Here is a 13,818-nt window from a genome sequence, read left to right on the forward strand (position 1 = left end):
TCTGCTACATTCCTTTTTTAATTAAATAAAGAATCTTGGCATGATGAGTCTTACAACTTGCAGCTTCTAAATTGACAACAGCATTGATTATTCTTTTTGATAAATTGGTCTATGGTCTTTCTGGTTACTTCACACAAAGGGACAGCAGGGTTGTTTTTTTCTTGTTTCATTTTTGGGGGTTGTGGTTATTTTTTTCCCCACTGGTTCCCAGCTATCAAATTCTGCTCAGCCCCAACAAAACTGTTATCTGCTGATATTGCTGTGGTGTTGCAGCTTGCAGCTCAGCCACCAGAGGTTTGGATCTGGGGAATGAGGTAGAGCCTTATTCAACTAATGCCACAGCTGAGCTGCAGTTCTCAGCAGCCTCACAGCGGTGGCCTACAGGGCACTCTTTTCCAACAGGATTAGAAGTGGTGCCATTGCTTTTCCCTGACTGATACGATGACTCCTGAGAAATGTTTAGTCAAGTATTTAAAGGAGAGGAGCTTGTTTATGCTGGGGTGCTCCCAGGCTGACCCAAAACTAAAGGCTTGCTCTGCTCTCAGGCTTTGTAATATTTTCTCTTCTATTGTTCATGGGATAATTCGCAAAGGATCTCATTTTTTTACCTGTTGTATATGAGACCAGGAGGACTTGAAACATACATTTTCATGCCTGTCCAGTGCCAGTAAGCAAATACAGTTGCATGACTTTTTGATTTGTGCATTTGTGATTATCATGGATTTGTTAATTACTTTGAAAATAAGCAGCTATCCCATAGGGTGTGAGGCACAGCTGGGGTGTATTTTGTACCCTGCAAGGAGGAGCAGCAGGGTGAGTGCACTGAAGTGCAGTTCCAGCTATACCATGTGGGAGCTGCTTTAGTGGGGGTGTTAGGAAGTTTACTGGTTTGTTTGAAACTAAATCAAAGCAGAAATATAAGTGTGATGTTTGGAACCAGACTCTTTTTCTTGAACTCCATCAAAGGGTATTTATAGGTGATTTTTCCTCTGAAAGTGGTTCTCTATCAGGCAAGTAAAGAAATACAGCATTTTGTAATTGCTTGTCCTAGAAATGCATTTTTGTTATGACTGTAGTTTTATAAGTTTGCAATTTGCTTTTTGATCAGAACAGCTGGATTTGTTAAACTGCTTTGTGAAAACCATATTTAATTCATAGTACAAGCATAACAAATATTTGAGATTTTTCCATTTTCTTGGAAACAGCAGGTACAAGGTGGAAAAGGCCAAAAGATACACTATATATAAATTAGATAGATGATGCAACTGTTCAGGATCTAGTTGACAAGCTACTACTGCTCTTAAACTACATCCTGTCAAGTCAAACATTAATCATAGTCTATAGGCATTAGCATAATTGAGGCAATATTTCTTCACCTGTAGAGACATCATCCAATAATTATATGATTGTGTAGGAGCTATTTTAGTGTTTGCATGCCTGTTTCTAGTGCTTTATCTTTACAAACTGTGTCTATTAATTTTGGTCTCTAGTTTAATTCCTGGTACAATTCGTGCTATGAAAGATGCCATAAATTCCACAAAACTGTGGAGATCTCATGATAAATGAGTAATTTAGAAATTTGCATTAATCAGTCTAATCAGAGTTCTGGAGGCAGAAATATTTGTCAAAGCAGTATCACTTATGATCAGTAATGTTCATCATCAGTCATATTCACTCAAAGCACTTTTGAATGTATTTAGGAGAAGAAATATTTAGGAACAGAAAGATTTGTGGTTAAGGGGCTGTTTAGAGCAAAAATAGTTTCTACCTGTTTGGTAGCTCCAGCAATATGTTTTCTCTTACCTTTTCAAGGACAAAATGTATCTTTATAAATCACTGTTAATTATCTTCTAATTTCCTTATTAGGTAATTAATCTTTCTTTCTCTATCTCACCAGTAGCAGGTAGAATTTTATCAGTCACCAGTTGTGAATGGCCAGGGGGTAATTACAGAGCTTTGAATACAAATATCACTGCAATTGGAAAAAAACCCAAATTAAGCCTTGGAATATACATGGACAGACAGCTGACTGCCTCAAAGCTAAAGCTTCTGAAAATTGGTGAGGTAGGGACAAGCAGAGATACTTCAGTAGTGCTTCTGTGAAAAATGAGGCAGCTGAACACATTCTCTAATGGGCACAAGAAAATTTATTGGGAGAGCCTTAAATATGCTCAAACATGGCTCAAGCTTCAGTCAAGGACCTGACTTTTTCAATAATAGGCTCAGTCTCTTTCAGTCTGTTGAAAGAGTGAGCCTCTTAGGTGTTTTTTTTTTTTTTTTTTTTTTTTTGCATGTTTTTTGGTGGGCTTTTTTTTCTTTTTTCTTTTTGTGCTGGTGTTTTATACTCACTTTTATAATTGATAATATGTTTCTTTCTTCTTCTTTTTTTATTTTTTATTTTTAAATTGGCAGTCTTGTGCTTGTATGCCCTTACTTCATTTACATTAAAATTTCTTAGTGCACTGACTGGTTCTAGTTTAATATAGAAAGCAGTGTCTCACACAGCAGATATAATCTCTCGTGGAAGTTCTTTTTCCTGGATTGTTACACTAAGAAGCACAGGAGAAAAAGTGCTCAGCTACGGCCAGTAGTGGACAGTTATCTTTTATCTGAGCTGGACAAACTCACTGCCCACAAATGGCTCTTTATGCAGGAGCCTGAGGGAGGCTCTGGCAGAGCAGGGAATTAAGGGCAGTTTCAGTAAGCATGTGGGGAAAATAGATCCTCACCTCATCCTGCAGCGAGTATTGCATCCAGCTGCTCCTCAGATTGTTGGTGTCTGGCTGGGAGTGCCTCACTGCTCCCTGAGGAATTTTACATAACAGTCTGACTGGTCAGCTGAGGGGTGAGTGTTGTCAGCCAAGTGCTCTGGCTGTTCTGTGTGACGGGGTCTGGCCCTCGCCTGCCATGCCTATGGTATATTTTCAGGTGGTGGCTTGCAGAGATGGGAAGAAGAATAAACTTTTAATGAGTCACTTGATAAAATAAGGACCTATATTAGCTTTGAAAGCAGACCTTGTGAATTGAGAAGGAGAGATCTGTTTCTGCCTAAACCCTTTGAGAGAGTGGATTAGGTTCCTCTTCCTTAGACACTGTGACATTTCAGAAACATTTGCCATTGGTGTCAAGATGAAAGAATTCAAAAATAAGAGGCATCATTAAGATTCCCTAAAGGACACTCTTGTGGTTGTCCTTGAGCCTCAAGGTTGAGCTTGGCCTCAAGGTATACAAGCTTCATATCTGTGTCTCCCAGAAGCCATAAACCTGCTGGCTACTGGAAACCCATTCCCTTCTCATTTTGGGTTCACATGCTCAGCGAGTGCCTGGCCCAAATACTGCGCTGCTTTGGGTATCCCAGCTTATCCTGTGGATGTACTGTGGTCCATCATTTGCCTTGGCTAACTTTTGAAGCCAGGACTGGTTTCAGCAGGGACTGGATTAGGCAATCTGCAAAGGTCCTTCCAGCCTGGACTGTTCTTGATTCTATGTCCTCCTTCAGAATGGGGCTTCAGGTGGCTTCTGATCTTCCACGGAAGAAAGAAACTTCAAGCTTCATCTTACCCACAGGAAATTAGTGCCATGACCACAGGCTGACAAGTGCCCTTTTGTCTGAACCAAGAGATACACAGAAACTGCTATGGTCAACCAGTCTGCATAAACTGGTATAGTTCCAACAGCTTGTGGTGGTATATATTAGCAGTAGATTAAACAACATCAAGTCAAATGCTGGTCTGGTGGGACATGCAAATGCAAATCTAGCTTTGGACCAGGTATTTTAACCCATCTTCCCTCTATTTCCAAGAAACCCTCAGTCTTCCTGATACTTTAGAGTTCTTCTTTTGGTTTGTTTTTAACCAGAATGTTTGCAGTTGTCTAGGAAATACTTTATTCTAATAAAATATCACTTACAATGAAGTGTCATGGGTCAGGAGTTCCTTGCAGCAGGAAGTTGTGGATAGTTGGTATTTTCGTGGGTTCAGCAGGTATCTGGATGTGTTTGTGCCTTGGAAGTCCAATGGGCTGTGGAGAGCCAAGCTACCTGCTCAGGAGCTGCAAGTCTCTGTAGACTGGGGAAGGCAGGATATGGGATTTAGGGCAGAGGGGATGTAGCTCTGAGCTGTTCTGGGATGGTCAGTCTTTAAGTATGGCCTTGGATGTCTATGAGCAGGTTTGCTGAGTAGTGGCTTAACTTTAATCTTGCTACACTTCAGCAGCAGTGCTGTGGTTTTTGCTCCACAGACCACATCCTTACATGACCACACATCCTAATTACTGTCTTACAATTTAATGTACATGTTTTGGAGTAGAATTATTTTTGCAAATATTTCGGCGGAGGAAAGGAATGAAAGGAGAGTTTCTTGTGTCATGGTGTATTTGTTGCTTTGTTTGGCTACAGGCTTTTAAGTTCATATGCAAGTTTGGGCAGCAACTAGTGCATCATGCTTGTGCCTGCCTCCAAGCAATTTTTCTAGCTGAGTAAAAATGAAAAGAGCAGGAAAAGAATGGAGTTTAAAACAAGTAAATGTGAATTTAGACTCAGAGAAGCATCTTTGAAAAAAGAGATATAACAATTACACATACACAACCACTTACAGTTAGAACTCTTTATTTGTTTTAAGAATCTAAGGGCTGTTGCTCTACATCTGTAACCTTGGTGACCTGTGAAGCATTAGCATTTCATGTCAGGCTGTTAGGGAGCATGCCTTTCCTCCTGAGCATTTTTCTTCTGAAGAAGGAAGATGAGTAATTTCAGTGAACAATATGGGCTTTGATATCAATGAATAATCTAATGTGGGTTTTTTAAAGTGCCATGTGGTAAAGCATATTCTTTTTGTCCTTGATATTTTATGTGCATTGTCCTTGTTAGCTCCACAAACCCACTAAGCAGTGAACTTTTTCATACCATCCATGGCAGTCTTATCTGGATCTGCCAGAGGGACAGGATGACTTGTTTCAATCCATCCTTAAGGACAGTTATTCAGGAGTTCTTAACTTAGTGGTGTCTATAGTTGCAAGTTTGTCTTCATAGTTTTTTCTCTTTGGGGTGTGGGTGCTAATCTTTCACACATTTTCCTTTCCTCCATTTTATATGACTACTCATGGATGCCAGTTCCAGTCCTACTGGGCACATTGGAAGGTAGATTAGAAGTGTGTGTCCAAATGAATCTCCATAGCACTCCCCAGTGCTGTGCTTTTGTTTGTGTGGGGGAACAGTCTCAGAGTGCACAAACTTTAATTGCAGCTGAGATTTAACCAGGAGATTTGCTCTCACTATGGCTGGTCCATGGGACCACAAAAGGGACAGTCTACACTAAAGCTTTCTGAGATATAAACAGTGTACAGTTTAGGTCTTCAGCTCAAGTCCTTCACCCGATAGATTCATTCCACACCAACTACTAACCCAGATGTAGCCACAGGTGGTGCAGGGAGTGCTCTTGTTTTCTTTTATTACTATTTGGAGCAATAAAGCCTGTGCAGGGTGATATAAGAGGTATGGTAATGTGCTTCTGTTCCTGACTCGTCTTGGTGTTTTTTCAGCCCAGAACAAATGGTGTACTTCTCTCTTTACTAGGTCAGTTGTCTAATATCTCTCTTTGGCCATGTTGAAAGCAAATTTTGCTTCCTTTTCACACTCTCTATATGTGATGCACTCAAATGCAGGTGATGTTTCAACTCCTAATCAAAACCCTAAGTCTCTGAAACCATGAAACCAGGCAAACTTTGCTTTGCAGTGGCACAGGTTGCTTGATCTAGAGGCCAGAGAGTCTCTCAATAATCTAAATGGCTACTGGTCATCAAAAAACTACAATAACTTGACACAAAATCACACATAACTTGGTCTGGTGCTGAGCAATGAGCTGGTGATCAGAAGACACTCCTCATACCTCATACACTCCTTTTTCTGTTTTCAAGGAAATTCTCAGCAGATAGGTACTAATTGGTGCACACTTGTCATTTCTCTCCAGCCAGCATGGGACATCTTTGGTGTTGTGTACTTACATGCTAGCACCCATATGTGCCCAATATATGAAGGTTGTAGCATCAGAGTGTGCATCTTTATAAAGGCTGTGTGGTCATTAATGCCATAAGAATACACTTTTCTGCTAACATTTTCTCTGCATCAGATTTCATACTTTGTCCTTTTCTTGTCTTGGGCATAGGGGCTGTTCAAGTGCTAGAAGTTGTATTTGGTAAGGTAAGTGATGAGGAAATCATCCTGAGTTACATGTCTGATAAGATTCTGATGAAACTCCTGCATTTACTTAAGATGATATAACTGAGGATGTCAGCAGTCACTCTTTTTTCTCCATTCCTTCACTGTTCCTCCTAGCAACTCTTTGCATATCTTCCTTACCCTACTGTTTATAGCTTAAGTGAGCTTAAGACTCAACTGTGTTATGATACACATGCTTCAGCTTCACTAACTTAAATGGTCCAAATTAAATAATTTACACCAATTCATTTGCATGCATGCAGAAATACAATGAAGCTTAGTGGTTTTAGTGTAAAACCATTCTCCCTTGTCCTATCTCTACCTTGTGTAAAAAGTCCCTCTCTATGTATTTTATAAGCTCTCTTCAAGTAGTAGAAGGTACTATAAGGTCTTTCCAAAGCCTTCTCTTCTCCAGGCTGAACAACCCCAGCTACTCCAGGCTGTCTTCAGAGGAGAGCTGCTCCAGCCCTCAGATAATTTTTCTGGCACTCCTCTGGACCTGCTCCAACAGGTCCACGTCTGTCTTGTACTGGGGCCCCCAGAGCTGGGTGCAGCACTCCTGGTGGGATCTCACCAGAGCAGAGTAGAGGGGCAGAATCCCCTGCCTTGACCCACTGCCCACGCTGATTTTGATGCAGCCCAGGACATAACTGGCTTTCTGGGCTGTGAATGCAGATGGCTGGGCCACCAGAACCTGCAAGTCCTTCTCCTTAGGCTTGCTCTCAATGACTACTTCTCCCAGTCTGTCTTCATATCTGGGACTGCTCTAATCTAGGTGCTGCATCTTACATTTGGATTTAACTTCATGAGGTTCTTATGGCCCACTTGTCAGACTTTCATCCCCTGGATGAAATCCCTTACATTTGTTGTGTCACCTGTGCTGCTCAACTTTGTGCCATCTGCAGACTTTCTGGGGGAAAACTCGATCTCATTGCCATTGAAAGGGATATTAAAGAGCAAAAGATGTTAAAGTTACATGAGGAAGTAGATTGCCATTAGCTTTTTACTCATGCTCTGAGTGCTAAAAGAAAGAAAAGCTACTCTACTTTCATTTACTAGAATCCCTTAATATGCTATGCGGAGAATTAGAACCACAGCATGAGTCAGTGACATCCTCAGCAAGGCTGTTGGGCAGTCCCTGCAGGAGCTGCAGTAAGGCAAATGTGCATGTGTGGGTGCTGGGTGGGACCCCACCTGGGTATGCCTGAGGGTCCCACCAAGCCCAGAAACTCCCCTTGGGCTCCAGGGTCCCTTTTAGCAGCTTCCCAAGAGAAACAGAGCCTGAGGCCTTTCAGTTTTGAAACAAGATTTGGCCTGACAAGAGCAGCACATAACCAAGGCCCTCTCTGGCATGACCCACTGGAAAGCATTTCTGCTGGCTCATCATGTAGGAGCTGGGAGGGAATGCTGTAGGCATCATCATCATCATCATTATCATCAGCTTCTTTGTCTACAAGGAGGGTGAATAAGCCAATCCACTGGGGCTGGAATCATGAGGGTCAAACACCCAGAGATATCCTGTTGAGCACAGGAACTCAAAGGGATAGAGCACAGCCATTCCTCTCCTCCCTTGGAGGGTTCATTTTGAGAGTCTTTTACTGCTGGAAAATCCAATTAAAATACAATGTCTGGCTAAACTTGGTATCTTCATCACAAAAGAATAATAAGCTCTCTGCATTTTGTGCATCTCTCAGCTAATGAGTTCTCCCCTTTTATAGAGAAATTCTGAAGACAGATTTTTATTATCTTTTTTTTTATTATTATTAAGGAAGGGAAAAAAAGATAGTCTGAATACAGTACCTCTCAGACATTCAGCCCATGTCAATGGCTGACAAAGCATGTAGAGTGTGATTACAGCTTCCTATTTCATTACTGAGTGGCTCTATAAATAACAGTATTCAATGAAAATTGCTGGCAGAAGCATTGCTTTTCAAACATGAAAATGTACAAAAAAACCCCTCAATAACTAAATGCCTTTTTTCCCACCTAAGCCTCCTAAGGCTTTATAGGTCTAAAAAAGGTACAGATTATTGCAAGGATTTTTAACAACTTTTCTCTGCTGTGATAACCATTTCTGTTTTCCCTCATTGCTATCAAAGATCTGCCAAGCTAAGGTCTAAAAAAACAAATTCCAGTTAATACCGAGACTGATTTACTTCCTGAGCTGGAAAATTAACCTCAAATGAATTTGAGATCATGGACCAAAAGCACATCTGTACAGCTGGACTTTCATAGCATTTGGGGCTCGAGGGGGAATCTTGACTCCATCTCTCACATTCTTATCACATTTTTGCACATTTCAGCCAGTTTTCCAGGTGTTGGACTGAGAGTCATGTCTTGTCTAAGCAGATGTCCCACTGATAGCTGCAGTACAGAAGACATTGCCAGGCTGCTGTCCTCAGTAGTTTGTTTCAGTACCTAATCAGCACAATGATTTAAAAAAAAAAAAAAAAAAATTGGGCTGTATCTCCTGTTTGAATTTATTTGGCTTGGGCTTCCAGTCTTCACTTTGTGTCATGACTTTGTCATTAAGTTCAAGAGCCTTTTAGAACCAGATACTTTGTCTCTGTGAAGGTGGGCCAGTAATTGAGTCATTGCTACATACTTTTTTATTTTCCTTTGAAAAATGGGATCACTGGGAAAACCTTCAATCTCTTGTAGTGTGGCATTTCTTAAACCCTTGACATTTTTTTCATGGAGTTTTGTTGTTGTTGTTGCTGTTGTTTTTCTTTCTTTCTTTTTTTTTTTTTTTTTCTATACTGCTTCCCTCCTTCCAAATTTTATTATAAAAGGGGACCCCCAGAACTTTACTACTTTACCCGGAACTTGGTGGCTAACAAATTCTTACATAGAAGGGAAAGAACTATCTCAATTCCTACCCACTTATACCTTCAGGGATTGTATTCATCCTTTTGCTATGTGCTATAGGAGGTTGTAGCCTTGCTTTGTCTGTTTAGTGCCAGACCATTTTGCAGGGCCACAGCTCTTTGTTATACAGATTAATTTTTAATTTTTTTTCAGTAAATACACTTCAATCCTTGTTCCCTGGACTTATTATTTATATGGGTCTGTTTTCAGAGATGTTTTCTCTGAACAGGCCCAGAAGATTGCTTTAAAAACAGTTTACAACCATAAAAATTCAAGTGACATTTCTGCCCATTAAGCATAGGTATCCCAATACCTATGGCATGTAACCCTAAACTAAAGGAGGCTGTGTTCTCAAAGAGAAACTTCTCACACCAGTTCCAGCAATACTGGGGCTAAACAGTTGTTACTGTTTTTTCTTAAATTTTGAAAGGAGCAAAGCTATGTTTCTTTTACAAATGGATTCCATATGTTTATCAGTCATTCACACATTGTAGACAGCTTTTCCCCTCTTCATCTGTATTGGTTTTTGTTTAGCCACACATTATACTCTGCTGTAGAAATTAACCCAGAGCTCCAACTTTTTTGCTTTAATGAAACAGATGAGAAACCAATTAATTTTATTGGTAATTAGATTATTCTATGTTCACCTGCAGACTGCTTTAAAGTACCCCCTCCCCCCACCCCCCAAACCAAAAGGTTTATCATTTTGGATGCAACACATTTCATGAACCCTTTCAAAATTTTTCGACTGTACTAAACAATGCATTAGTGGAGCTGCAATTCTGAGCATTAAATAGACTCAATTTACTTGCAAATAACTGATATCTTGTTTTAAAATACAGACTACTTGGCTTTCAGAAGAAGTTAATAATTTAGAATTATTTGTTGCTCTGTTAACTCAGAACTATTTCTGCTATGAGGAAATTTTTGTGTACTTTGGCAAATCCAAAGAAGACTATTTTATCTAACAATTATCCATACTCTAGCAATGGTTGTGTATGAAGCAAAAGAGACAAATATGTATGGTTTGATGTGAAACTCATACATATCTTTGATACATAGCATCTTCAGATCTGAAGAGTGATACATGATTAAATTAATGACTTTGGGATGCACAGAATTGTCTAGTCATTGTCTTCCACTTATCACTGCTAGGGTAAGATTTCCAGATTGTACCAGACAAAGAAAAATCTGTATTCTATGAAATTTAGATAGATCAATTTATCTTTTTGAAGATAATAGTCCTTATTCCCACCAACTATAGCATTCATTTACACCACTTTGACTGTGAAAATAGGATTTAGAGTAAGTGCAAATATATCTAGCTCTAGCTTCATGGTTGGGAGTAAAGCCATTAGTTTGTCAGGCCCTACAGTTTTATCTCATTTCCTCTTATTTGTACCTGTATCCCATAGTGGCAATAGGGTGTAATCTCCAGAATATCAGGATAGGGACCAAGAGCAGAGTGATACCAGTTATCACATGACAAGGTGACAGTTACTTCCAGCCCTCTGTTGAGCTCCCCGACCTGCAAATTGTGTTTTTCAGGGGCTGTATTCCAACAGGTATTTTTAAAGAGATAATGTGATGACAGAGCGCTAGAGCTAGAGATATAATTAACTCCTCCAAACTTTTCAAAAGCCCAGAGCTGTCTATGCCTGTAGGTCTGCCCTAACATGAGATGTTCACAGAGCTCATGCAAGCTTAGGACAACTTGCTGGCAGCTGGCATGCTGCCCTACACCACAGCCACTTCTACCTGAACTGATAGAGGCTAAAAAGCTTTGCTAAACATAAATAAAGAAAGAAAAAGGTGAGTGAACGTCTCCTTCCCCATTCTGTTTAGCTGCCACTTACTCTGTTGGTTGATGGTAAGGTTTTGGTTGTGTAAGGCTGTCATGTCACGCTGGACTTAGCATCTGAAAGCCAAAAATACTCGAGGGGCTGGAGGATCATGTGGCTGTTCTTCCAGCCAAGTTTCCCTCAGATCTTTAGGCAGCTGCTTCAGAAATGCATTCTTGCTGCAGACCTTCTGGAGACTTGGAATGACTCTCAGAAGGGCTCACTAATGACGCTCCTGTGCAGTGAACTTTCTGCCCAGGAACGCACTGTCTCCCGTGAGCGCCAGCAAACACAATCGCTCGCTGCGGGTGGCTTGCTTGAGATAATCTGAACACAGAGGCCACCCTCATTCCCCATTTCAGGAAAACAGACTCAGGTGTGCTCTCACAAGTAAGCTGAACATATTGACGAGCAGAGGTTTGTTCCTGTTCCTATAATAATGTATTTCCTCAAAGTATCAAAATAATTTATAGCTTTCTTGAATGAAATTTGATTGAAAAATGTTATTTGGCAGACAAGATACACCTTAGCCCTGAGACAAGCTTAACAGGGAATAGAAATTTCCATCCTGTCTCCAGCAGCTGCTAGGTTGTGGCTTCACCCCCTCCTCTTGAATGTTTAAAGCAATCCCCAGTTGCTGAACATTTAAATTACTTCAGTCCTTCAGAGATTTTATTGCTCTTCCTATTTGCTGTGGTATGAACGTTCTGCTTCTGTGCTAAATTTGAAGCATCTTTTTCCTAGGGATACCTAAATAAAATAATTCACACCACCTAATTAAAATAATCACATTCCCATCGACATGAGAAGAGTGTTGCCCATGGGTGAGGGAGGAGAAGAACACTGTAGTAGGCAGGGAGCAGTCATAGAAAGTAGAAACATGTAAGTCTTAACATAGCTACTCATACTGAAGATTGGGGCTGCTCCGGTGTCCTTCCTCATGCTGGCAGCTTGCCAACACGAAGAGTGCAGTTTCTCTGTGTATTTTTGACCTTTTGGCCCTGAGATTTCACCATTTAGGCTTCCCCTTCGAGTTCTGAACTTGGAAAATTTCTTTTTGTAACCAAACCTCATCCACAGTCTAAGCGTTTCAAGCCTTGGTTTTACATCTTTGAAAGGCTTGATCCAAAGCTGAGTGAAGTCAGTGGAAGGACTCTCCCTAACCTCAGTGTATTTTGGATAAAGCATTAGGGCAAGGCTCACATTCCATACATTTTAGCTTGGATTTGGATTTTCATAAGCTTTAACTCTCCAGAAAGCTGCCAGTTTCACAAATCTACATCCCACAGTACGTGTTTTCAGCTTCTTGGTTTTGTAAGAATGCTTTAAAGCTGAGAGAGGAGTTAATGAATTTTTCAGGATTATAACATGAACCAGTGACCTCAACAACGCACCAGTTTTCATTGAGGATGCTGTGTTTCCTTCTCTTGCATGAACATTTGCATCTAAGATATATGAATGTACATGAAAGCAGGTTCATTTGCAGCAAGGGAGGTAAAAAGCTCTGTTCAGCAGGAGGGTGCAAACAGAGTGTCCAAATCCAGAAAAGAAAGATCTAAATGTGTTTAAATGTGTTTTCATTTTCACCCTTGCTTACTCAATGTAGGCTCAGTGTGTTTTTGATGTATACCAGAACAGGTTATTAGAATACCACTGAAATTTCTAATCCAAACAGATTTATTATCTCAATTAGGGCTGACCCCTTCTTGGCTAAAATCAAAGCAAAATTTGATAGGAACAGAACCAAATCCCTTCGGTTGTCTGGAAAAAAGAAGTACTACTGATGCCTGAAATCAGTACAGCTACATCAATTTACAGAGTTTACAAAGTCACTGTCTGGCTCCTGGAATGCCTTTTTTTTTTTTTTTTTTTTTTTTCCCTTTTTCCATGAGTGTCTCAGAAAAATATTATTTTTGTATTCATTGCAAAAATAAATGTAAAACAGGAAATGGTTTTGTCCTTTGGTGATATTTTATGAAAATAGCCATGAAACTGTTTAGTACAGGAAAGAAACAATTTTTTAAATAGGTACAGCATTTTTTTTACAGTAAACAAAACCTGCAACATTTTTTGAGCATTGAATATGGAAATGAATCTGTCTAAAATACTTACTGCCCTTAATGTCCCCTCTTTGGTTTAATTATCTTGTAGATATTGTCAGTGTCAACAAATCAGGTTATTTTTACCTGCAATGCAATGAAGTAAAAACTCCAGCCATATTATTAAGCTATGGAAATCCTACACAAATTTTTAAAAGTATAATTATATAATCAAAAGTAGTATGAGGCTTTGTTTATATCTTGAAATAGTTGCTGCACCAATGGGAATTTCACAAACCAAAGTCCTGATAGTACTAGGGCAAAGGGGGCAGCTGAAAACTTCAAGTCTATCCCACTGTTACCTCCATTTGCACCTGGGTCTTCCAAGAAAAAGTCTTATTCTGCTTTGCTGCATGTTTGCAATAAAGGAGAAACCAGCAATATCGTGAACTCTGCTCTTCTGCACCTGTTGGCAGCATCTTTTTTCCATTGTACAGCTGCCAAGGCATATGGAGGCTCTAATGCCTTTGTGCAAAGAGAATCCTTTTCATCACCTTTTCTATGAAGAAAATTCAGGCTAAAAGCAGACAGGAGAAATGTGACATGGACTCTTATTGTGTATCAGTATTCTAGCTGCTGCAGCAATTTCAAGCACCTACAGTTTATCAAGTTAAGCGTAAGAACAATTGATATTGTGGAGATAACAATCATCTGAGCATGCCATTTGGAAGGCAAACCCACATTTTTTCCTTGCACTTTATTTTTAGGAGCTTGGTGTTCAGCTTGAATGTCTGAAGAATAATTTGTTATGAACATGTAATATTTATTAGAAAAATATTTATTAGAAAAATAAAGC

This window comes from Sylvia atricapilla, chromosome 2, assembly GCF_009819655.1.
Source record: "Sylvia atricapilla isolate bSylAtr1 chromosome 2, bSylAtr1.pri, whole genome shotgun sequence".
NCBI lineage: Eukaryota > Metazoa > Chordata > Aves > Passeriformes > Sylviidae > Sylvia > Sylvia atricapilla.